Raw genomic sequence first — 24,446 nt, 5'->3', positions numbered from 1 at the left:
GTCTTCTTTGGAGAAATGTCTATTTAGGTCTTCCACCTATTTGTGGATTGGGTTATTTGCTTTTTTGGTATGAAGCTGCATGAGCTGCTTGTATATTTTGGAGGTTAATCCTTTGTCCGTTGTTTCATTGGCAACTATTTTTTCCCATTCTGAGGGTTGCCTTCTTGTCTTGTTTATGGTTTCTTTCGCTCTTGATTGGTATTGCCAGACTTTTTTTTTTTTTAATGTTATGTAATCAGTTTAAAAATTTTGTCTTATAAATGGTCTCTACGTCTTCCAAAGAATCTTGTTAAGTTGGCTCTTATCTATTAGTTCTTTTCTTTTAATCTTTGAGTTTATTGATTTTTCCCCAGATTCATAGGCAGCATACTTAGTTCATTTATTTTCAATATTTCTTTAAAAATATATTCAGGCCATACATTCTGTATGTCACATTTGGCTCTATTTCATAAGTTTTGGTATATAGTAGTTTTAATCCAAATATATTATTACTTTTATTGTGATGTTTTCTTTAACCTATGAATTATTCCATTATGTATGAGGGAAAAGAGACCAAGCTGGATCAGGCATATATAATATTTGTCATCTTTTTATTGTTTGACTTCCAGTTAAATAGCATTGTCATCAGAGAATGTGTTCTCAGCAGTATCAGTTCTTTAAAATTAATCATCATATCCTTCATGATCTAGTAGACAAAACATTTTTTGCAAATATTTTATGTTTACTCCTAGAGTGAGCTTATTAACTTTGTCATTAAAGTATTTAGTCTCAATAATATTTTCCCAAATAGATCTTTCCATTTAATAGAGGCGTGTCAATTTTACATTGTAATCCTCTCATTTTTGGCTTTACATATTTTGAAACTATGCACATGAGTGCATGTAATTTTGTGATTTTTCATACTTTATTACTAGAAAATTTTCCTTTGTTATATAGTGTAGCTTTTTATATCTATTAATTATTTCACCTTAAATTCTATTTTGTCAGATAATAATTTGCTATGTTGTACTGCTTTTCATATTTGCCTGGAATATATTTTTGTATCTTTATTTTCAATATTTGAGAGGTTTTGTTTTAGTATCTCTTGAAAACACCATATAGCTGAATAAAATCTACTTGACAATCCCCTCTTTTCAGATAGATGAGTTTAATTTGTTTATGTTTTTTAATGATTACTGATGTGGTTGTACTTGTTGCCAATATCTGATTTAGCCTGTCTGGCTAACTATCCTTTCTTTCTTCTTCTGGATTGATAGAGTTTCCTTCATGCTGGTTATTTTTCTTTTTCTTTATGCTTGTTTGGAAATTACAAGTTGCATCTCTAATATTTTTGGTAACCTTAAAATTTAAAAAATATATAATCAATTATAGATTTTGTAAACAAATCTAAACTTGTTCATTATTTTTTTTCTCCAAAAGGAGAAAAGGTTTTCACACACATTAACGTTGCCTTTAAATCCCAACTTTTACATTATTGCTGTCCAGAAAGTTAGTTTCACCATTTCTTTTTTAAAAAGAACCTCATCCATTCCTACTTAGTTTACTTTTCTTCTCATTGAACTATTTCCTTTAATAGTTCTTTTAAAGAGGTAGTTAATTCTCTTTATCATTGTGTGTCTGAGAATATCTTTATTTTACCTCAGTCAGTGATGATATATGAACTAAGTGGAACTTCTAAGCTGACAGTTATTTTCTCTGAACATTTTAAAGCTATTACTCCAATGTAATCTGGACTTCCTTATTTTTCAAGAAAAGTGTGCAGCTTTGCTGCAGTCTTGCCACTGTTTTATAGGGTTTTCTTTTTTTAAGTGAGCACCATGTCAAAGATTTATTTCACTCACAAATGAGGAAACCAAGAGGATGGTGAGCTGGCTCTAAAAAGTTTAGATGGGGCAAAAGTACTTATTGTCACTGAAAGGAAGGATGCTCCATCACAAACAAAACTGATTAATGCACAAGACTGGTTAATGCCATGATGATGGCAATGCAACGCTCAAATGCTCACCTTCGAGATGAAATCCTCTCTCCCAAACAGAAACCATTTGTTCATCCGCAGGAAAAAATTCATTTGCTGTACATTGCCATAGGACAAAAATCACTTGAAGAATAATTATTTTTGTGGACTTGAAGACTATCCTTATAGATTTGTAAAGTACTCTAATTAACGGTAAATGATTAAAGTACACACTCCTAGAGAATCAGATAATCCTTGAGTATTCTTGTCAGATAATGCTCTAGGTATGATTTTGGAACATGAACCATCTTTTTATCTATTTCCAAGTTTGGGATAATTTTTCTTAATAGTCCCTTTTTCTGTTCACAAACTATCTCCAGGGGAATATTTTCGGTTCAAATAAGGGTGATCTCGTGTTTTGGCCTGCTCTCATAAGTACAGCATTCAGTATTAATTAGCACATATAAACTGTGGTATGATCATCAAATCTGGAATCATGTGGCATTAAGCAGCTATTAAAACCATAAAAGCAAACTATGTCAAAGATTTTGTAAGAAATTTAGGATTGGATTTTTCAATTATCTCTATTCTTCAGAGATTAAATAAAACATTGCTTGAATTTGTTCTTCTGCTTTGAGGCTTAAAAGCCAAACCCAAGAAATTCATCACCATCAGCTTTTGCCTGCAGCATCTACAAATTTCTGTGAACTCCTCTCTCTGAAATGTCCCCCAATCTCCTAAGATTCCTGGCCTGCCAGGAAGTGACCTGTCTTACTTCTTGTACATCTGGGACCCTATAAGACATAAACCAGACATGAGAACAATTTCCTGGAAGAATTTTGAAGGTGTTGGTTCCACCCATGAAGTATACCGCTTGATCCTTTTTTTTTTTTTTAAACTCTTTATCCTTAATGGTGGGCTTTTCGTATCTGATTATATGAGATCTATTCTGAAATATGACACTCCATGTATAGCCTTTATTACACATTCAATTTGTGCAGTTACATTCTGATTAGTTTTATTAAATAAGTGCATTGAAAGTAAGAAACTCAGTAAGAGTATTTGTTTCTGAATTTTGAGAAGTCAAAGAGAAGATAATGAAAGCACATAGTTATTAAGCTGAGGTTAGACAAAGGTCAAGAACTGACCCAGCAATTCCTCTCCTAAGTCAAGACTCCAAAAGAATTGCAAACAGAGACTCAAATAGATACTAGTGCAAATGCCCATCACTGAATTATTCAAAATAGCCAAAAGGTAGAAAAAATCTAAGTGTCTATCACACACAGATTGGATATACAAAACGTCACGTATACACACAAGGGAATATTACTCTGCCACAAAAAGTGAAGTTCTAATAGATGCCACAAAATGAATGAACTTTGAAAACACTAAGCTAAGTGAAATAAGCCAGACAGAAAAGATCAAATATTGTATGATTCTACTTATAGAAAACATCTAGATTAGACAAATTCCCAGAGACAGAAAATAGATTAGAGGTTACTAAGGGCTGAGGGCAGAGCAGGGGAGATGGAGAGTTATTACTTAACTGGTACAGAGTTTCTGTTTGGGGTAATGAAAAAATTTTGGAAATAGACACAATGATGTTTGCTCAGCATTATCAGTGTAATTAACGCCACTGAATTGTACACTTAAAAATAGTTAAAATGGGAAATTTTGTGTTATGCACATTTTATCACAATTAAAACAGAAAGGAAAAAAGAAATCAACTGAGAAAAAGAAAAAGGGCTGTCTCATATAGCCATCAGAAAACAGAACATTAAAAACTCTACAAGCATTATTACAAAATAATCACTATGAGATGTTTGTCTTGAGTTCATTTAGTCATTCTTAATTGATTCTTGGCATGAAATTATCTGGTACTGAATTCAAAAGCATCCTGGAAATCCTGAGTCTCTCTGACAATTTTCTAAGAGATACCAGCTCATAAGTCTATTCCCTGAAATATCAATTGCTAAAAGTACCAGGCAGAATCTTTTTCATGAGGCTCTGAGGCTGTTCTTCCTTGTCGCAGACCAAATTTCTGGCCAGGGGCTTAAAGGAGAACCTTCAGGGAAGCATGAGAGGAAAGCAGATGCCATCTGTTGATGACGGAGCAGCTGACAGTATCAGAATGGAGAAAAGTAAAATCTCTGCTGGAACACGATACATACCTTTTTTGTGAGGTTTTGATCAATGTTTCCCCATAGAGTAAGACACTATATTATACTCTATACTGATAAAATTGAGGAAAAGACATATTCCTGAAGCTTTGAGCAGATAAAATTCCAGTGACATTCTTCCAATAACTTACTGCATGTTTATTTGATTATTTGCTGCTGCTGCTTATGTACAGAAATGGATAAAATCAGCAGATAAAGCAAATAAATACTTGCAGCTCTACTCTGTGCCCACTGCTTATTTTATATTGTAATGTTCGTTGCCCCAATGAAGACAGTCATGGTTTTAATTTGCTCTGTCAGTCACAACTTAATTTTCTCTTTACTGTACTTACTGATGGATCAAAATTTTAAAAATCAGTGAAGTCAGTCATTTCTATAGTTTGCAGGCTAGCATTTGTCTCTTGCCTTTTGATTAATGCTGCAGACCATTATAAACTGTATTAAAAATATGATTAGAAATATTTCCCTCCACCACTCTCAAGCTTACATTACCCGTAAAGTTGGTCCATTGCTTACAAATGGTTAAAATGAGTTATGCAGGTATGTTAAATTTTTTTTTGAAATGTAGTTGATTTACAATATTGTATTAGTTTCAGGTAGACACCATAGTGATTTGATATTTTTATAGATTATATTCCATTTAAAGTTAACGATGGCTATATTTCCCTGTGCTGTACAATGTTTCCTTGTTATCTATTTTGTACACAGTGGTTTGTACCTTTTAATCCCCTACCCCCATCTTGCCCCTCTCCTTCTCCCTCTCCCCACTAGTAACCACTAGTTTGTTCTCTGTATCTGTGAGTCTGCTTCTGTTGCGTTATATACATTGGTTTGTTTTATTTTTAAGATTCCACATATAAATGATATCACAGAGTATATGTCTTTCTCTATGTAGGTGTTTTATGCTCTGTTTTCTACCAAAGAACTTCATTCCACAGCATCTGACTCTGACAGCTGACTCAATGCACACATATGCAAACCACAGTTTTCTGTGAGACAACTTCTAGGAGAGAAAAACAAGTTGTTTAATTAAAGATTGACTGACTCTCTTCCCAAGTTATGTGCTTATTTATTCATTTAGATGGGTTTAATAACAAATGCAGTTGCGAAGATAAGAGAGAGGACACAAGTCATCACTCAGAAAGCCGGATATTAGATGACAACTCACCATAGAGGGATTTCTTTCTACACATTTTTTAACTTATGTTAATGTCATGCCTGGAATCCTTCTATCTGGTCCCTTCCTCTCTCCAAGTTAGGGCTAATTACTGATTGGAGACTGCATAGGTTTGGGTGGAAGAAGATGATTAGAGGGAAGCACCAGTATCAAAGAGGCCCTGAGCTTCAGGATGGGTCTAGGTAGGGAGGTGTAGCAGGTGCTAACATCATGGCCTCTGCTAATAGACAGAGGTTTGTTGGTTTAGGCAGGAGGCTGGTGGAAGGGGAGTGGACGTGGACCTGGCTACGGGGACTTGAGGTCAGGAAGAGGCTTGGGGAAGCAAAGTGGTATTGGGATTCCAGAGAAAGCAAGCTAAGGAGGCACGGGGAAGGAAACCAAAGCAGGAATTGTGGGGTGTTCAGAAGCAGCTTCTAACTATTTCAAAATTATTTGTTCTAAGTCTGTGTTCACTGCTCGGAAGCAAGGACAGGTTTGTTCTGGTTCACTGCCAAGATCCTAGTGCTCAACAGGGTTCCTGGCACACCGTTGATGCCAATGAATTTGGTTGATTTAATGAATGGAAGAATGCAAAATTTGGGGGCCTTATTTTCTAGAATTCTAGAAGTCAGGGGCCGTGGTTCCAGAGAAAGCAGCAAGAGCCTCGATAAGGAACATTGACACAAGGCCAGTGTAAGGCCCATGTGACCCAAATTGACCCTGGGTCCTGCTTGTATAGAATTCAAATAGCTCCTGTGATGATACCTACAGGGGCCAGGAAAATATGCCTGTCCCTATATAACCCCCTCAGAAGATGAATGAAACCATTCCCTAAATTTCATGTGATTTTTCTTTTCTTTATTTAGTGGTTCCTGCCTTCTGGGCTTATGGTCTGCTAGTCTGTGTGTAGTAGGGAGCGGAGGTAACCACACAGAGCGTGGATCTAGGAAGTGTGGGATAGATGAAAAGGATAACAAAGAGTCAGAGGCTAGGTAAACAATTTAAATCATGAATAAATAATTGAATGCCATCAAAGAAGTGTGAATTCAAACAGAAATGGGCTCTTATTTTCATCTCTTCATATGGTCTTCATATGGACAAATGAGTGCTCTAACACTGTGGGGAAGGTTTTTTCTGTGTGTGTTTGTGGTTAGAGTGAAATCTAGATCTTAAAATTGTTGGCAATGAAAAAAATGCTGTTTGGTGCATCTTAAGCAGTCTCTGCACTCTGAGTTGGCAGCTGGAATTTGTCTAGCTGGCTCTCCATTTGTCTTTCAGGTGATGGAAGAGATCACTTGATATGTTGAGACAAGTACATATAAGGCACCCAGGTCTTGGAAACAGCACCAAAATTGGAATGAAGATGCTTCAGATATTGGTATATTAAGTTATATGCAAGTGATACAAACCTTGTCTTATTGGAGGAGAAATTGGATCTCTGTAAAGATTTTTGTAATAATATTTTCCTTTGGCTGAGGACAAGAAGGAGCATTTGGGTCTAGCCTGAAAGCCATCCCCTTGATCTTGGACTTCCCAGCCTCCAGCACTCTGAGAAATAAATTTCTGTTGTTTATGAGTAGCCAGTTCATGGTATTTTTGTTATAATAGGCCAAACAGATCAAGACAGGGAACAAAGCATTTTAAAGAATTAGTTAAAAAAATGTTTTTCACCTCTATTCTCTTTTTACTAACTCAGCTTCTAGTAAGTTTGTATCAATATATGCTGCCTTCATTTTAGCTGTGCTTTAGGGAATTAAGTGTCAAACCTGTATCCACACTTGGAATGATGTAGATTTGGATAAGGCATAGCTTTAAGGGAAAGAAAGTACTTGATGGCAACTATGACATGCAGAGAAGCCCAGAGCAATAGTTTGGAATGGGAGGGACAGCCAGCTACTGGGATGGATTAGTGGATACAGTAAGAGAACCCTGAAGAATCTCAGAAACATCAAGGGAAATGAGCTGAAGAAGAGGCAAGGGATTGTGTGTTGTCATGCAGAATGGCGCTGGAACTTTGCTCACTGGGTACTGAAGGGAAAGATAGATTTTTTAAATTAGTTATAGTCAATGTACATTAATAGTTAATTGGAATATATATTAGCATAATCCTTTGGGGAAACTATTAAGAAATATGTATCACACCCGTATTTTGGTGCCAGAATCCTATATTCTATCAGTGATTGTCTTTAAAGGCAGTGATAAAAGTAACTTATTTTCTACTTTCATATTTTGTCCTTTTCAATGATGAGCACATTGACAAAATACACTTCATTCTTTAAAAAAAAAATTGTTTGAAGTTCCTGAGAACCAAACCCAATGGACTGTCCAAATCCCAAATAATAAGATGATAAGATCTGGATTGTTAAGCCTTGGTCACACAGTGCGCTCTGTTATTTGTCCTGTCCACCCTGCTCACCTAACCAGCTGATGATGGTCATTGATTAAGGAATGAAAGTATAAGTAGTCTGAAATTTTCACCTTATATTTCAGTATAATTCATTTTTTTGTCTTCACCTATTTCCTCTCATTTTTCTTTTCTGATTTCCTCACAATTCAATCCTCATTCCACATCACCGTTGCCCAGACAACATATCTTTTCTCAGGAATCATCATTCACTCCCTGCAGTTTGGAGAGGTGTAACTAATAGGTTTTCACTGCTGTGCATTTATTTCCTGGACGGTTTATTATTATATTATAATAAATATATTCCTGAAATATTGAATTGTACTATATGTGGTATTTTCCCACATTTCCTCCACTTAACAGAACTTAGAGAACTTTCCTTATCAACACATTTTAGCAGAGTCACATATTGGATGTACCAAGTGTGTCTCCTTGTTTTGATTTTCACTTTTTTTGCCCTTACGAGCAATGACATTTTTCCCAATATTGAAAAAAAAATTTTTTTTTTCCTATTTGAGTTACTTACTCTGAGAATTGCCTGTTTTTTTTTCTGTTGGGATGTTTATTTATTTAGTTTTTTCTTATTGAAGTACAATTGACTTACAGTATTATATTAGTTTTGGGTGTGCAGCATAGCATTTTGATGTTTTTTACAGATTATGCTCCAAATAGTTATTACAAAATATTGGCTACATTCCCTACACTGTATCTTATTTTATACCTAGTAGTTTGTACCTCTTAATTCCCTTCACTTATCTTGCTCCTCGCTTCATAACTCTCCCACTGATAATCACTACTTTGTTCTCTGTATCTGTCTATGTTTTATTTGTTTATTTCTTAGATTCAACATATAAATGAAAACACACAGTATATGTTTTCTCTGTCTGACTTACTTCACTAAGCCTAAAACCCTCCAGGTCCATCCACGTTGTTTTAAGTGGAAAATTTTCATTCTTTTTTATGGATCAGTAATATTCCATTGTATCTATCTATCATCTATCTATATCTATATCTATCTATCTATCTATCTATCTATCTATCTATCTATCTATCATCATCATCATCTATCATGTACCACATCTTCTTTATCCATTCATCAGTTCATGGACACTAGGTTTTTTCCATATTTTATTGTAAATAATCCTGCTATGAATATTGGGGTGCATATGTCTTTTTGAATTAGTGTTTTCGTCTTCTTCAGATATATATCCAGGAGTGGAATTGCTGGATCATATGTTATTGCTATTTTTAATTTTTTGAGGAATCTCCACACTGTTTTCCATAATGGTTATACCAATTTACATTCCTACCAACAGTGTCCTAGGGCTCCCTCTTCTCCACATCCTTGCCAATACTTATTTCTTGTCTTTTTGACAAATGCCATTCTGACAAGTGTGATGTGATATCTTATTGTGGTTTTACTTTGCATTTTCTTGATGATTAGTGATGTTGAGTGTCTTTTCATGTGCCTGTTTTTTGGACATTTTTGGGAAAATGCCTATTTCAGATCCTCTGCCCATTTTCAGTCAGGTTTTTTGTTCTCTTGATATTGAGTTGTATGAGTTCTCTATATATTTTGAATATTAATCCCTTATTAGATATATCATTTGCAAATATCTTCTCCCATTTAGTAGGTTGCCTTTTCATTTTGTTAATGTTTTCCTTTGCAGTGCAAAAGAATTTTGCTTAGATCCCATTTGTTTATTTTTTACTTTTGTTTCCCTTACCTGAGGAGACAGATCCCCCCACCCCCTGCCAAAAATATTGCTAAGACTGATATCAAAGAGTGTAATGCCTTTGTCTTCTTCTAAGAGTTTTATTTTTTTTCTTATTGATTAGAGAAAGTCTTTGTGTATTGATCTCATTGTATATTTCATCTTACATCATCCATTTTTGTTTGTCATATTTCTTTCGATTTTATTTGTAGTGTGTTTTTTAACAACATAATTTTAAAAAATCAGTTTATCAATCTTTACTTTGTGGAAGAGACCCTGAGAAAAGGTGATCTCCGCTCTGCTTCTGGATGTGGTCATGTTTCAAGGGGACTCCTGGAGATGCCGGCATGTTGAGATCATCACCCAGAAAGTTCCCTCTTGCCTCTTCCTGTCAACTCAGCCCCCGAAGTCATCCAGTTTTCTGATTGTTTTCAATCTTACATCTTGTTTCTTCTTTAGAACTTTATATCAATAAGATCATACAGTACATAGTATTTGTGTCCATCATCTTTTATTCGGCAGAGATTCATCCATGGTAGTCTATCAGAGTCTTTTACCTGTTATTGCCTAGTGTCTCCCATTGTGTGAATAAACCATTCATTCTCCTGTTGATGAACATTTGGGTAGTTTCTAGTTTGGGGCTATAATGAAAACAGTTACTATGTACATTCTTCTACAAGTCTTCCTGTGGCTAAGTATTGTCATTTCCTGCGAGTAAATTCTTAGGTGTGGAATTGTTAAGACATTGGGTAGAGTAGTTTCTGTAAGACACTGTCAAACAATCTGCTAATGGGTCCTACCATTGCATACTCCTACCAACAGTATATGAGAGTTCAAGTTCTGCATTCTTACAGATATTTGGGATTGAAAGTTCTTTTAAAGTCTGCTAGTCTAGTGGGTGTGTATTGGTTTTAGTTTGCATTTTTTACAGTAACTAATGATGCTGAATACTTTGTAATGTGTCAATTTTTTGCTTATTTTTAATGGAATTGTTTGTCTTTTTATTCTTGGATTGTTCTTAACGTTTCTATATACAAACCTTTTGTCAAATAGTTTATAAATATTTTCTCTCACTCTTGCCTATTCATTTTCTGAATGATATATATTGATGAGAAAAAGTTTTTCATTGGATGAAGTCCAGTTTAATCAATATTTTTCTTTTATGGTCATTGTTGCTGGTGTCTTGTCTAAGCAACCTGTGCTTATACCCAGGTTGTGAAGACATTTTCCTTTTTTAATTTTTCTAAAAGTTTTAGATCTATGGCTCATCTTGGATAAATTTTTATGTATTGTATAAAATAAGGATCTGGGTTCAATGTTTTTTCCATATGGATATACAGTTATAGCAACACCATTTGTTGAAATGACTGTCTTTTCCCCATTGTATTGCTTAGATGTCATTGTAAAAAGTTAATGATTGTATGGGGTCTACTTCTGGATTCTCTATTCTTTTTGTTGACTTGTTTCCCTATCCTTATGATATTGCTGCATTCACTTATTAGCGCTAGTATTTTGATAGTATTGCAAACAGACAACATTTTGCTTACCAATTTTTGCTGCTAGTATATAGAAAGATAATTGATTATTTTATATTTAACTCATAAATTTGCTTTTAGCTATAGTATTTATTTGTAGATTTCTTAGGAATCTTTTTTATTAATGAAGACAAGTCATGTGTAAATAGATGCAATTTTACTTCTTCCTCTCAAATCTTTTAATTGTCTTTTAGCATTGGTTAAGCTCTGCAGTACATTATTGAATAGAATTGGTGACATTCTCACCTTTTTCTTTATCTCGAGAAGAACATTTTCAGTCTTCGTTATTAAATATGATATTAGCTGTCAGTTTTTTTGAAAATGCACATTTTCAGGTTGAAGGAGTTTCTTTCTAGTCCCAGTTTGCTAAGAGTACTTACGATGAATTGACATTGAATTTTGTCAAATTTTTTTCTTCATCTATGGAGATGATCATGTGGTTGTTTATTCATTTCTTAAATTTGTGGATTATATTGATTGAATTTTGAATGTTAAAATGACCTTGCATTGCTGAGATAAACTGTTCTTTGTTGTGGTGTATTGTCCTTTTGCTGTGCTGTTGGATTCAACTTGTTAATATTTTTATGAGTATTTTGTGTCTACGTTCATGAGAAAAAATGGACTGTTAGTTATCTTGCAATCTCTCTAATCCTGTAATTTCATCATCATACCTCATTAAATGAGTTGAGAAATGTTCCCTCCTTTTCCATCTTCTTAAAGACTTTGTGTAAATTTCGCATTATTTCTTCCTTAACATTTGAATTCACCAGTGAAAACAACTGGGACTGGAATTTCCTTTGTGAGAAGATTTTAATAAAAAATGGAAATTCTTAAATAAATAGAGTGTATTTAGACTTTCTGGTTCATCTTGTTTTAATATACATATGCTAGTTTGCCAAGGAATTTGTTCACTTCATCTGTGTTGTCAACTTTATTGACATAAAGCTGTTCACAATACTCCCTTGGTAGTTTTTTAATACCTGTGACTATGAAGAAATATCCCCTTTACTATTCTTAATTTTAATAATTTGTGTTTTCTCTTCTTTATTTAAAAATTCATCAGTCTGGTTCAGGTTATCCATCTTAATCTTTCCAAAGAGCCAACTTTTTTTTTTTTAAGTTCTTTATTGGAATATAATTGCTTTACACTGTTGTGCCAGTTTTTGCTGTACAACAAAGTGAATCAGCTGTATTTATATGCATATCCCCTTATCCCCTCCCTCCTGCAACTCTCTCCCACCCTCCCTATCCCACCCCTCTAAGTCATCACCCATCATCAAGTTGATCTCCCTGTGCTATGCAACAGCTTCCCACTAGCTATCTATTTTACATTTGTTACTGGACATATATCGTTGCTACTCTCTCACTTCATCCCAGCTTCCCCTTCGCCCTCCATCCCATGACCTCAAGTCCATTCTCTACATCTGCATCAAAAAGCCAACTTCTGACTTAATTTTCTCTATTGTATACTTTGGTTTTCATGATTTCTGCTCTTATATTTCTTGATCAGTCTTGCTGGAGTTTAGCAATTTTATTAATTATTTAAAAGAAACAATTTCTGAATTTGTTAAATTTCTCTATTTTTTTTCTATTTCATTGATTTGTACTCTTATTTTATTATTTCCTTTCTTCAAACTACTCTGGTTTAATTTTTCTTCTAACTTATCATAGACGAAAGTGGTTTTTATTTTTCTTCTTTTTAAATATAAAGCTTTTAAATTTCTCTCACTAGTCATATCTCACAAATGTTGATATGTTGTATTTTCATTATATTTCATTTTAAATATGTTCTAATTTTTCTCATAATTTTTTTGATTCATGGATTATTTAGAGGTATATTGTTTAGCTTTCAAATAATTAGGGCTCTTGAAAATACCTTATTTCTAAAATTCGATTTTATTTTGATCAGAGAACTTATTTTGTAATATTTCGGTCTTTGAAATGTATCAAAACTTATGACCCAGTTGTATGTTCCCTGTGCTCTTAAAAAGATTGCATTTTGCAGTTGTTGAATATATTTTTAATCCATATCAATTAGGTCAGTAGTGGCTTGTAGTACTGTTTAGAACTCCTATATCTTTATTGAATTTTTCCTAGTCGTTCTATCAATTATTGAGAAAAGTGGTGTTAAAAATCTCCCACGATTAGTATGTATTTGCTTATTTTCCCTTTAGTTCTTTTAAGGTTTTTTTTTTTCCACGTATCTTGAAACTCCATAATTAGGTTCATGCATGCTTATGACTGCTATGCCTTATAATTGATCCTTCTACTATTAAGTAATGTCTTTAAAAAAAAATGCCGATAGTTCTCCTTGTCCTGACTTCCACTGTATCTGACATTAACCTACCCACATCAGTTCTCTTTTACTTACTCTTTGGTTGGTATATCCTCTCCCATTAAAATTTTTTCAACCAGTATGTCTCTTTTTATTAAATGAGCATCTCTTATAAACAACACATAGTTGCGAATAGCTTTTTTAAAAAATAGTGTAGTTCAACAATCTTTGGCTTTTATTTAGAGTGTTAGATCCATAGCATATAACGTAATTAATGACACGGTTAGATTTAAATCTGCTATTTGCTATTTTTTTCCTATTTGTCCTGTCAGGTTTTTTTTTTTTTTAATTCTTGTATCCTTTATTCTTTTGTGACTGTTGAACAATTTATTATTTCATTTTATTCCTCTATTGGATTTTTAGGTATACTTCTTTATTTTTTTTAGCACTTGTTCTAAGAATTACAGTATGCATCATAGTTTACAATGTCTTTCTAGAGTCAACACTTTAATCTTTCCAGAAGGTATAGCCTTGCAATAGTGCTGTTCTATTTATCCTTCGTACTCTGTATTACTGTTACATGTATTACTTTTGCACAAGTTAAATCCTTAGTCAGTAGTATAATTTTTGCTTTAAAGAGTTATATGATTTTGAAGATATTGAGGGAAAAAATAAATGTTATATATATATATATGTTCACGTTTATCACTTGCAGTGCATTCCTTTCTGTAGGTTTGAGTTTCCATCTGGTATCATCTTTCCTCCAGCCTGAAGAACTCCTTTTAGAATTTTCTTAATACAGGTTTCATGGTGACAAATCTTCTGTTTTTATTATCTGAAAATGTCTTTTATTTTTGGAGGATATTTTCTCTGGATATAAAATTCTTGAAAGTCATTTGTTTCTCTTTCAGCACTTTAAAGATATTCCATTTTTTTAATAGATTCTATTGTTTCTCATGAGACATTAGACGTTATTTATACTGCTATTCCCTTATGTATAATATATGGTTATTCTCTGGTTACATTTACGATTTTTCCCTGTAACTTCTTTTCAGCAGTTTAATTATGATGTGCCTAGGTGTGGTTCTCTTCGTGTTTTTCCTACTTGCATTTGGCTAGCTTCTTGGAACTATATGTTAATCTTTTCTGCCTAATGTGGGAAATTCTCTGTTAAAATCACTTCCTTAAATTTTTATTCTGCTCCATTTTCACTCTTATCTTAATAATCTCTTATAGGTTTCTGAGGTTCTGTTCATTTATTTTTATTTTTTTCCTCTATATCCTTAACACTGGATAAATTTTTTTGATCTTTCTTCAAGTTTACACTTTTCTCTGCTTCTCTTTCCTCTGTTGCTCCAAATCTGCTAGGAAGCCCATCCAAAATGAATTTTTCATCTCAGATGCTGTGCATTTCTTTTATTGAATTTCTATTTGATTCTTTATGTAGTACTTTTCTGCTAAATTTGAATCCTTTTATTCATTATGACCATATTTACCTTTAAGACCATAAGTATATTTCTAACAGTGGCTTTAAAATTTTATCTGCTCTTTCTGACATCTGAGTTGTTGGGGAACCTATTACTGCTAACTATTTTTTCTCTATCTCTTGGGTCAAAATGTCCTGTTTCTTTGCATCTCTACTAATTTTGGAGTATATTCTGGACATTGTGAATGCTATGTTGTAGAGAGTATGGGTTATGTAGTCTTGCTGTGAAAGATGTTGAATATTTTTCTTCCTGGCAGACCTTAAATTCTATCAAATTATTTTGATCCTGTCAGGATTGTTTTTATTATTTGTGAAGACTGATCGGTTTTGGTTTTGGGCCAAATTCTATGGTGTGCCTTTTACTCTGGCCTATGATTATTGTCAACTGATTGTCCACTGAACTCAGTGTATAGTCTCTTGATTATAACTGAGATGGCCCTCCAGCATCTCCTAACACGGTACAACCTCAGACATCATTGGCTAGCTCTCATCCTTGTAGCTGGCCATCTCTGTATGGTCTTGCAGAATCTCACCCTGTTAAAGATTAGTCCAATCCTTAGCTTAGCACACTAGTGAATCCCCAAAAGACTCCTCCCCCACCACACACACACAAAACTCTCTTATGTTCCCTGCTCTGAAAATTCTCCCTGTTTCTGCAGCCTGGAATTCCAATATCTGCCTCCTCACTGAACAAGACTGTTACTCTGCTTGGTTCCACCTTCCTGATCTATAGCAGAAAATATCACTAGGCAGAAAATCAGGGCAGTTGTGGAGCAACAGTTGGACTTATATGTTTCTCTTATCTCAAGGGTTACCTCTTGTACTACCTGTTTGTCAAGTCTGAAAACACTTTGCTCATATATTTTGTCCAGTTTTATAATTGTTGGGAAGGCAAGTTCAGTACCAATTAAGTGGTCATAGCCAGAAGGAGAAATTTATATAAACACACACACACACACAAAGCAATATAAAAATAAGAACCATCTGTAATCTTATGCCTAGTGATGATCACTCAATAATTTCTATTTTTTATTTTATGCATATATGCATACATATATGTGTATCTATTACATATATCATTCCTAATCTTGCTTTCATAATAATATAGCTTGAGAAATTTAATTAAATATTCTTTAAAAAGATACCTTTTGTAGACTGAAAACTGTAAGACACTGATAAAAGAAATTGAAAAAGATACCCCAAATTGGAAAGATATTTCATGTTTGTGTCTTGAAGTAACTAATATTGCTGAAAGGTCCATATTACCCAATGCAATCTATAGATTCAATATAATTCCTATCGAAATGTCAATGGCATATTTCCCAGAACTAGAGCAAATAATTCTAAAATTTGTATGGAATGACAAAAGACCATGAATAGCCAAACCAATCTTGAGAAAGAAGAATAAAGCTGGAGGTATTACACTCTCTGATTTCAAACTAAACTACAAAGCTAAAGTAGTAAAAACAGTATGATACTGGCATAGAAACAGATACACAGATCAATGGAACAGAATTGAGAGCCTAGAAATAAATACACTTATATATTTGCAATTAATCTATAACAAAGGAAGCAAAGAACATACAATGGAGAAAGGACAATCTTGTCAATAAATGGGATTGGAAAAATTGGACAGCAACCTGCAAAAGAATGAAACTAGACCAGTATCTTATACCATAAAAAATATTAACTCAAAATTGATTAAAGACTTTACTTTAAGACTGAAAACCATAAAATTCCTGAAGATAACATAAGCTATAACTTCATTGACATGTCTTAGAGATGTTTTTGTTGCTCTGACCCCAAAGGCAAGGGAAACGGAAATAAAAATATACAAATGGGACTACATCAAACTAAAAAGCTTCTTCACAATGAAAGAAACCATCATCAAAATGAAAAGGCAATGTAGTGAATGGGAGACGATATTAGCAAATGATATGTTGGAAAAATGGTTAATATCCAAAATATATAAATAACTCATACAACTCAGCGAGAACAACAACAAAACAACCTGATTAAAAAATGGGCAGAGTATCTGAATTGACATCTTTCCAAAGAAGACATGCAGATAGCCCACAGACACATGAGAAGATGTCTCTAATTATCAGGGAAATGCAAATCAAAATCACAATTAGATATTACCCCACATCTGTTAAATTGGCTATTTTCAAAAAGGCAAGGTATAGCAAATGTTAAAGAGGATACGGAAAAAGGGAACTCTAGTACACTTTCTGTGAGACTGTAAACTGGTGCAGTCATTATGGAAAACAGTGTGGAGAGTCCTCAAAAAATTAAGAACAGAACTATCATACGACACTATCACTACCATAGTGATCTATTCCATTTCTGGGTGTCTATTCGAAGAATATGAAAACACTAATCTGAAAAGATGAATGCATCCCGATGTTCATCTCAGCATTATTTACAATAGCCGAGATATGGAAACAACCTAAGTGTCCATTGAGAAATGGATAAAGATGATGTGATATATACACACATGTTGGAATACTACTTGGCCACAAAAAGGAATGAATTTGTGACAACACTGATGAACCTTGAGGCTATTATGCTAAGTGAAGTAAGTCAGGGAAGGACAAACACCATATGATTTCACTCATATGTGGAATCTCAAAAAAAAAAAAAAAAAAAAGAAAAAAGAAAGGAAAGAACAAACAAAATAAAACAGAAACCAAAAATAGAACAAATTAGTGATTACCAGAGAGGAAGGGTTTGGAGGTGAGCAAAATAGGGAAAGGGGGTCATCTATATGGTGACTAATAGTAAGTAGACTTCTGATGGTGGGCACTCTGTAGTGTACACAGATGTTGAACATAATGGCATACACCTGAAACTTATATAAAATGATTATTTTAAATTATGGCATAAACTTCCATTTTATGATATACCTTATCCTAACCAATTCCCTGTTCTTGCATACTTAAGCTTTTTTTTTTTTTTTTCACTATTTCAAACAACAGCTCAAGGAACAGCCTTATATACAAACTTCTGTCTACATGCCCCAGTCCTTATCAATTGTTATTGAATTCTGTAAAATGGTATTGCATTTAGGAAGCTAGGACATCTCATTTGGATTTAAGGCTTGCCTGTGTGCCAAATCTGAGGTGACCTTAGATTATAATGTTCAATTTAGTTAAAGCAAGTTGGAAAAAGAAGCATTTATAGAGTGATTTTTAAAATCTTCATTCCTTTGGAAGTCCGTAGGCTCCCTGAAAAGGAATTTGACTGTTCCTGGCCAGCCCAGTATTTAATCCCAACCTGTCACTAGTTTCTATGAAGTGAGGTTTCTATTACTTCCTGGATTGCTCTAGTCTATCAGAGGTCACCATCTCCAATTTAGCCTAGATGTGGATGGGAAAATACCCGGTACAGCCCTAGCATCCAAAGAACATTGGTGTCAAATTCAATTACTGGAGAAGGAGACCTTTTTTTTTTCAAAGGTCTCTGAATCCATTTAAAAAGCTTCTCAGATTCCTAGCCCTGTGCTTATGGTGAATGTATCTCCCATACAGGCCTTCTGACAGCTTTTTTGTAATTTCACATTGTCAACTGCTTTTGTGGTTGGACTTTCATTTATTGAAAAGAGTCTCAAATGGAAGCAGAGACAGTTATGTCTTTAACATATGTCTGAGTGTGTCTGAGTGGGGCGAATACTGCAGACACATAATGACCCAAGATGATTTCATTTCACGTAGCTTTTCTCTTTTCAGATTCCCAAACATGTTGATTTTCCAAATGTAAGATATTAATTCCGGATTGCTGTGGCCACAGTTTCCATTAACTCCCTTGTGGGCCTCTAAGGAACGAAAGTATTCTTGAAGCCTTTTCTCATTTTATTTTAAAATTCTCTTTTGTGGAAATTCCCTACATTCCTTTTTATTCAATTTGGAGAGCTTTTTCTTTTCTGTGATTAAGGACTAAATGAATTCATTTTGAACTGAGGGAATGGCACAAAGTATTTTTTTTTCTGTACCTGAGAAATTTGTTTTCACAATTACATTTCAGTAAAACCACCTAACAGTCATGAAAGATTAGCAGTGTTTTCTCTCTGTGCCATACAGCCTTATAATTTGGTACACAAATGAATCAAGACATGTGGTTTTGCAGACTGCTTTGAGTACTATAGAATACTATTTTAACTATCGGGTCAGTCAGTCTAGGATAGATAAGCCTGCCATTTAAATGGGTAGGAACTATTTCCAAAGAAGATACAGTTTTACGCTGCTGATTGAGCTTCCCTTTCATCCTGTTATGTTCAAATTTCATAATTAGAACATGATGAACAATAGAATTCTCACAGAAGAATAAAGACATCTTCTTGGCTTCCTTTTTTACTATTGCCTTTGAACATGGAATAAATGACACATTCTGCAGCCTTGCTAAATCTTCTGTTCCTTCTCACACTGTTATATTTCTGACCATTTCAATGACAAAAGGGGAGGTACTCAGATGTTGTTACCCCCAGATAAAACTTCAAAAGTTCAAACTAAATAGTACTAACTGGTTGCAGCCATTAAGGAATTATTTTGGAAGATAATATGCCAATATGTTCAGAATATTATTCTCTAAGAACATTTCTTTTGTCTTACTCTCCTTTTCTTTTTTAGAAAAATTTTTACAAGCATCACTCATCTTAAAGCTTTTTTTTTTTTTTTTTTTTTGTAATTCTCATGAAGTGAATCTTTCATTCTGACCTGTGTGAATTCTGCCCATGGTGACAAATCTTGTGGAATGGAAAGTTTCATTTCAGCCATGCAATGTCCCGTTGAATTCAGTTCTGCATTTGGATTGAGTAGCTACCATCATGGTAGTGCTATATTATCTGAGAGAGCCAACTGATCTCCCCAGATAAAGATCTGTTGAACATCCTCATACAAGTTGTTTTGTGAATATTTAAGTTTTCATTTCTCTGGGACAATGCATATGAGTGTTTGCTGGGTTGCAAGTGGGTTTGCTGGGTTGTAAATGTAAGCACATTTTTGTGTTTAAAGAAATTGCCAGACTATTTTTCAGAGTAGCTGCTCCAGTGGTGTTCCTACCACCAACTATGAGAAATCCAATTTCTCTGCATCCTCACCAGCATGTGATGTTGTTACTATTTTATTTCAGCTATTCTGGTAGGTATGTAGTGATAACTCGTCACAGTCCTAATTCGCGTGTTCTGTATTTCCTGGTGATGGTGAACATCTTTTCTTTCACCATTTGTATATCCTCATCAATGAAGTGTTACTGACTGTGATTTCCCCTTTTCTAATGGGATTGTTTGTTTTACTACTGAGTTTTAAGAGTTTTCTACACTATAGATATGAGTCCTTTGTCACATATGTGGTTTGCAAACATATTCTTCCAGTTCATAGCTTGTCATTTCATCTTCTTAACAGGGTCTTTCACAGAGCAAAAGGTTTCAATTTTGATGGACTCCAATTTTTTGATTTTTTTCTTTTATGTGTTGTGCATTTGGTGTCACGTCTGAGTACTCTTGAATAAGTCCTGGGTCCCAAATATTTTATCTTACATTTTCTTCTGACAGTTTTATATATTTACATGTAAATTTATGATCAACTTGCAGTTAATTTTTGTATAAGATGTGAGATTTAGGTAGAGGTTTATCCGTGCCTGAGGATATCCAGTTGTTCCAGCACCACTTGTTGAAAAGACTGTCTTTCTTCCATTCAATTGCTCTTGTACCTTTGCCAAAAGTGAGTTGGCTATGCATGTGTGGATCTATTTCTAAGATTTGTATTCTGTTCTCTTGGTGGTGGTGTTTATCCTTCAGCCAGTTTAACATATTCTCAATTATTATTTGTATATAATGAATATTGAAATCAGATAGAGGGATTCCTCTGACAATTCTTCTTTTTCAAGATTTTAAGCTATTATAATTCCTCTGTTTTTTCATAGAAATTTTAGAAGACTTCTCTATATTTATTAAAAAAAAACCTTTGCTGGGATTTTTCATAGGAATTATGTTACTCTGGATATCAATTTGAGGGAAATTAACATCTTTATTATGTTGAACCTACCAACCCATGAAAGTGGTATCTCTCTTCATTTATTCAGATCTTCTTTGATTTATTGCATCGATATTTTATAATTTTCAGCATACAGACCCTGTACAGATTTTGTTAGATTTATACCTAGGCATTCTATTTCCAAAGTGATTACAATTGGTATTGTATTTAAAAGTAAGCTTATAGAGATGTTTCAGATTTACAGAACTGTAAAGAGAATTGTGAAGGTAGTCCAGTGAATTCCCACATGCTCCATGTCCAACTTCTTCGATATTAACATCTCACATTATTATGGTTTATTTGACACAATTAATGAGCCAATATTGATACATTATTATTAACTGAAGTGCATACTTTATTCAGGTTTCCTTAATTTTTACCTCATGTACTTCATCTGTTTCAGAATTCCATCCAGGATACCACATTGCAAAGTACAGAATACAAATTCCTTTCAGATACACATGGAACATTTACCAAAACTGACCATATGCTAGGCTGTAAAGCAAAACACAGACTACTTTAAAGGATTTAAAACATATGTTCTCTAATCAGAATGAAATTAAGCTAGAAACCAGCAACAAAGACAAAAATTCCCTAATGTTTAGAAATTAAAAAATACATTTCTAAATAATACTCTTTGTATTTGTGATTTCTGGGTACCGTGTTCTATGTATTTCAATTAGGTTACGTTTGTTGATTATGTTGTTCAAAATCTATATTTTTACTGGTATTTTTACTGTTTGCTACTAAGAGTTATTGTTATCTTAGGGTTCCCTTAAAATCACACACTGAGAAAAGTGCATATGCTCAGGTAGTGTTTTTGAATGGTAATCCTAGAAATTTCGAGAAGGAACTGGAGAAAGTGAGACAGGAAAGGAGAGAAAAATCAATAAAAGGCATGTTACTAACCTGGTTACCGCCGTGCAAGCTAGGGTTTAATGCTATTTGAGACCCTCTAAAAGTAACGTGTATCACATTCCTCAGAATTTTCCCACTCCCATCCTCCTTTTGCATTTCTCAGTCTGCAAGCCCTGCACCACATTCAAACTGGTAGATGAGTTGAGAGGAAAGTGGCAAAGAATGCTGGGTTCACATAGATTTAATTCCCTTTTCTCAGCATCTTGACCTCTCAGGTTCTGGGTAATTTGGTAGTTCTCTGATAATTCATATACATTGAAGAAACTTTATTGTATTTTACTTGTTTACTTTGTTGCTCTTTGTGGGATGATTACTGTAGTACAAGCTAGTCCATTATAGCCAGAAATAGCAATGTGTATGTCTTTGTTATTGATTTTTAGCTCTTGTTCCCATTGATATTCTCGTTGCTTTTTCTGACTTTTATTCATTGATTTCCACTCTGATTTTTATTAATTCCTTCATTCTGCTTGCTTTGGGTTTAATTTGCTCTTCTTTTTCTAGTTTCTTAACATGGAAGTTTGATCACTGAGTTCAAATTTTTTTTCTAATATGAATATTCAGTGCCATAATATCTATCTAAACACTGCTTTATCTGCATCCTAAATGCTTTGATATTTTGCACTGACATTTTCATTCAACCCAAAATATTTTCTAATTTTGCTTGTAACTCCTACTCTGACCCATGAATTATTTAGAAGTGTGCTCTTTGATTTCCAAATTTGGGGGGACTTTCCAGCTGTCTTTCTGTTATTGATTTCAAGTTTAATTCAGTTATTGACAGCAAACATATTTCATGTGGTTTCTATTCTTTTAAATTTGGTAAGGTTTATTTTATAACCAAGAATATGATCCATCTTAGTGAATATGCCATGTTCACTCAAAAATAATGTGTATTCTGCCCTTGTAGGATGAATTGTCTGTAAGTATTGATTAGACCAAGTTGGTTGATGATTTTGCTCATGTCGTCTATATCTTTACTTATTTTCCATCTGCTTGTTCTATAACAATAACTCCTTTGAGTGTTGAAGTCTTCAATAATAATCATGGGTTTTTCTATTTTCTTTTTCTTTTCTATCAGATTTTTCTCAGTGTCTTTTGGTCTCTGTTGTTAGGCTAATACTCATTTAGGTTTGTTATTTTTTCTTGTTACAGTGACTTTTTTGTCATTTTTTGATGTATTTCTTTATCTCTGGTAATATTCATGTTCTGAAGTTTACTTTGACTAATAATAATATAACCACTAGCTTTCTTTTGATTTCTGTTTTCTTGGTATGACTTTTTCCATTAAAATTTTTTAACCTATCTATGTGCTTATATTTAAAATGTGTTTCTGATAGACAGCATGTAGCTGAGTCTTTTAAAAATTAAATCCGTCTTTCAGTTGCTATGTTAAGTCCATTTATTATTTAAATTGAATAAAAGTATTGCTATTGATGTGATTGAAATTTACTGTTTGTCCTCTTGCTCATAGTTTCCCTTTTCCTGCTTTTTTTTTGATTATTTGAATTATTTTAATATTCCAATATTAACTTATCTATTAAATTTTAGGCATTATCTCTTTTGTATCTTTTGTTTCCTCTAGAGATTGACACATATATAAATTTTCTATTTGTTCATTTTAAAATTTATAATTGGTGATAATTTTAAGGTTTTCCTCATATAAGTTTTTAGTATTTTACCACTTCAAATACAGTGTAGAATCCTTAGAACTAAATAGGTCCCTTTACTCTCCCCCAGATCTTCATGTTACAGTTGTCACAGGTATTACATCTACATGCATTGATAACTACACCAGACAGTATTACAATTTTTGCTTTTCAGCAACCAAAGATATTGTAAAGTACTTGAGAGGAGAAAAAATAGTCCTTGATATTCACCCAGATAGTTATCATTTCTGCCGCCCTTAATTTTTAAACATACAAGTTTCCCTCTGGTATCATAGCTAACTTTAGTATGCTAATTTTTAAAACCGAGGTAAAATATATATAACATAAAATTTACCACCTGAGTCATTTTTAAGTATACGGTTCAGCAGTGTTAAGTACATTCACACTGTGGTACAACCAATCTTCAGAAGTCTTTCATCTTGCAGAAGTGAAATTCTATACCTATTAACAACAACTCCCCATTCTTCCCTCCCTCCAACACTGGCAACTACCATTCTACATTCTGTCTTTATAAATGTGACTACTCTAGGTTCCTCATAAAAGTGGAATCATACAATACTTTTTTGTGACTGGCTAGCTAATCTCACTTGGCCTAGGCTCTTCAAGGTTCATACATTTTATAGCATGAGTCAGAATTTCCTTCCTTTCTAAGGCGACTAATATTCCCTTGTATATATATGGCACATTTTGTTTAACCATTTTTCAATGAAGATTTAGATTCTTTTCTACCTCTTGGCTATTGTGAGTAATGCTGCTGTGAATATGGTGTACAAATATCTCTTTGATATGCTGTTTTTAATTCTTTTGGATATACACCCGGAAGTATTTAGAACTGCTGGATCACAGCCATGTTCCTGATAGGGGCTGCACCATTTTACATTCTCACCAACAGTGCCCAAGCGTGCCAGTTTCTATACATTATTGCCAACATTTGTTATTTTCTGTTTTTTGATAGTAGCTATCCTAATGACTATGAGGTGGTGGTTTTCTAATATTTTAGTTTGACTTTTTGCTTCTCTGTTCATGAAAAATATTGGCCTATAATATTCCCTTCTTTTATTATCTTTGTCTATTTTTAATCAAAATTATTTTGTTCTATACGAAATGAGCTAAAGAGCATGACCTTT

This window comes from Hippopotamus amphibius, chromosome 6 (genome assembly GCF_030028045.1).
Source record: "Hippopotamus amphibius kiboko isolate mHipAmp2 chromosome 6, mHipAmp2.hap2, whole genome shotgun sequence".
In the NCBI taxonomy this organism is placed as follows: Eukaryota; Metazoa; Chordata; class Mammalia; order Artiodactyla; family Hippopotamidae; genus Hippopotamus; species Hippopotamus amphibius.
Note: the sequence above shows the minus strand (reverse complement) of the source record.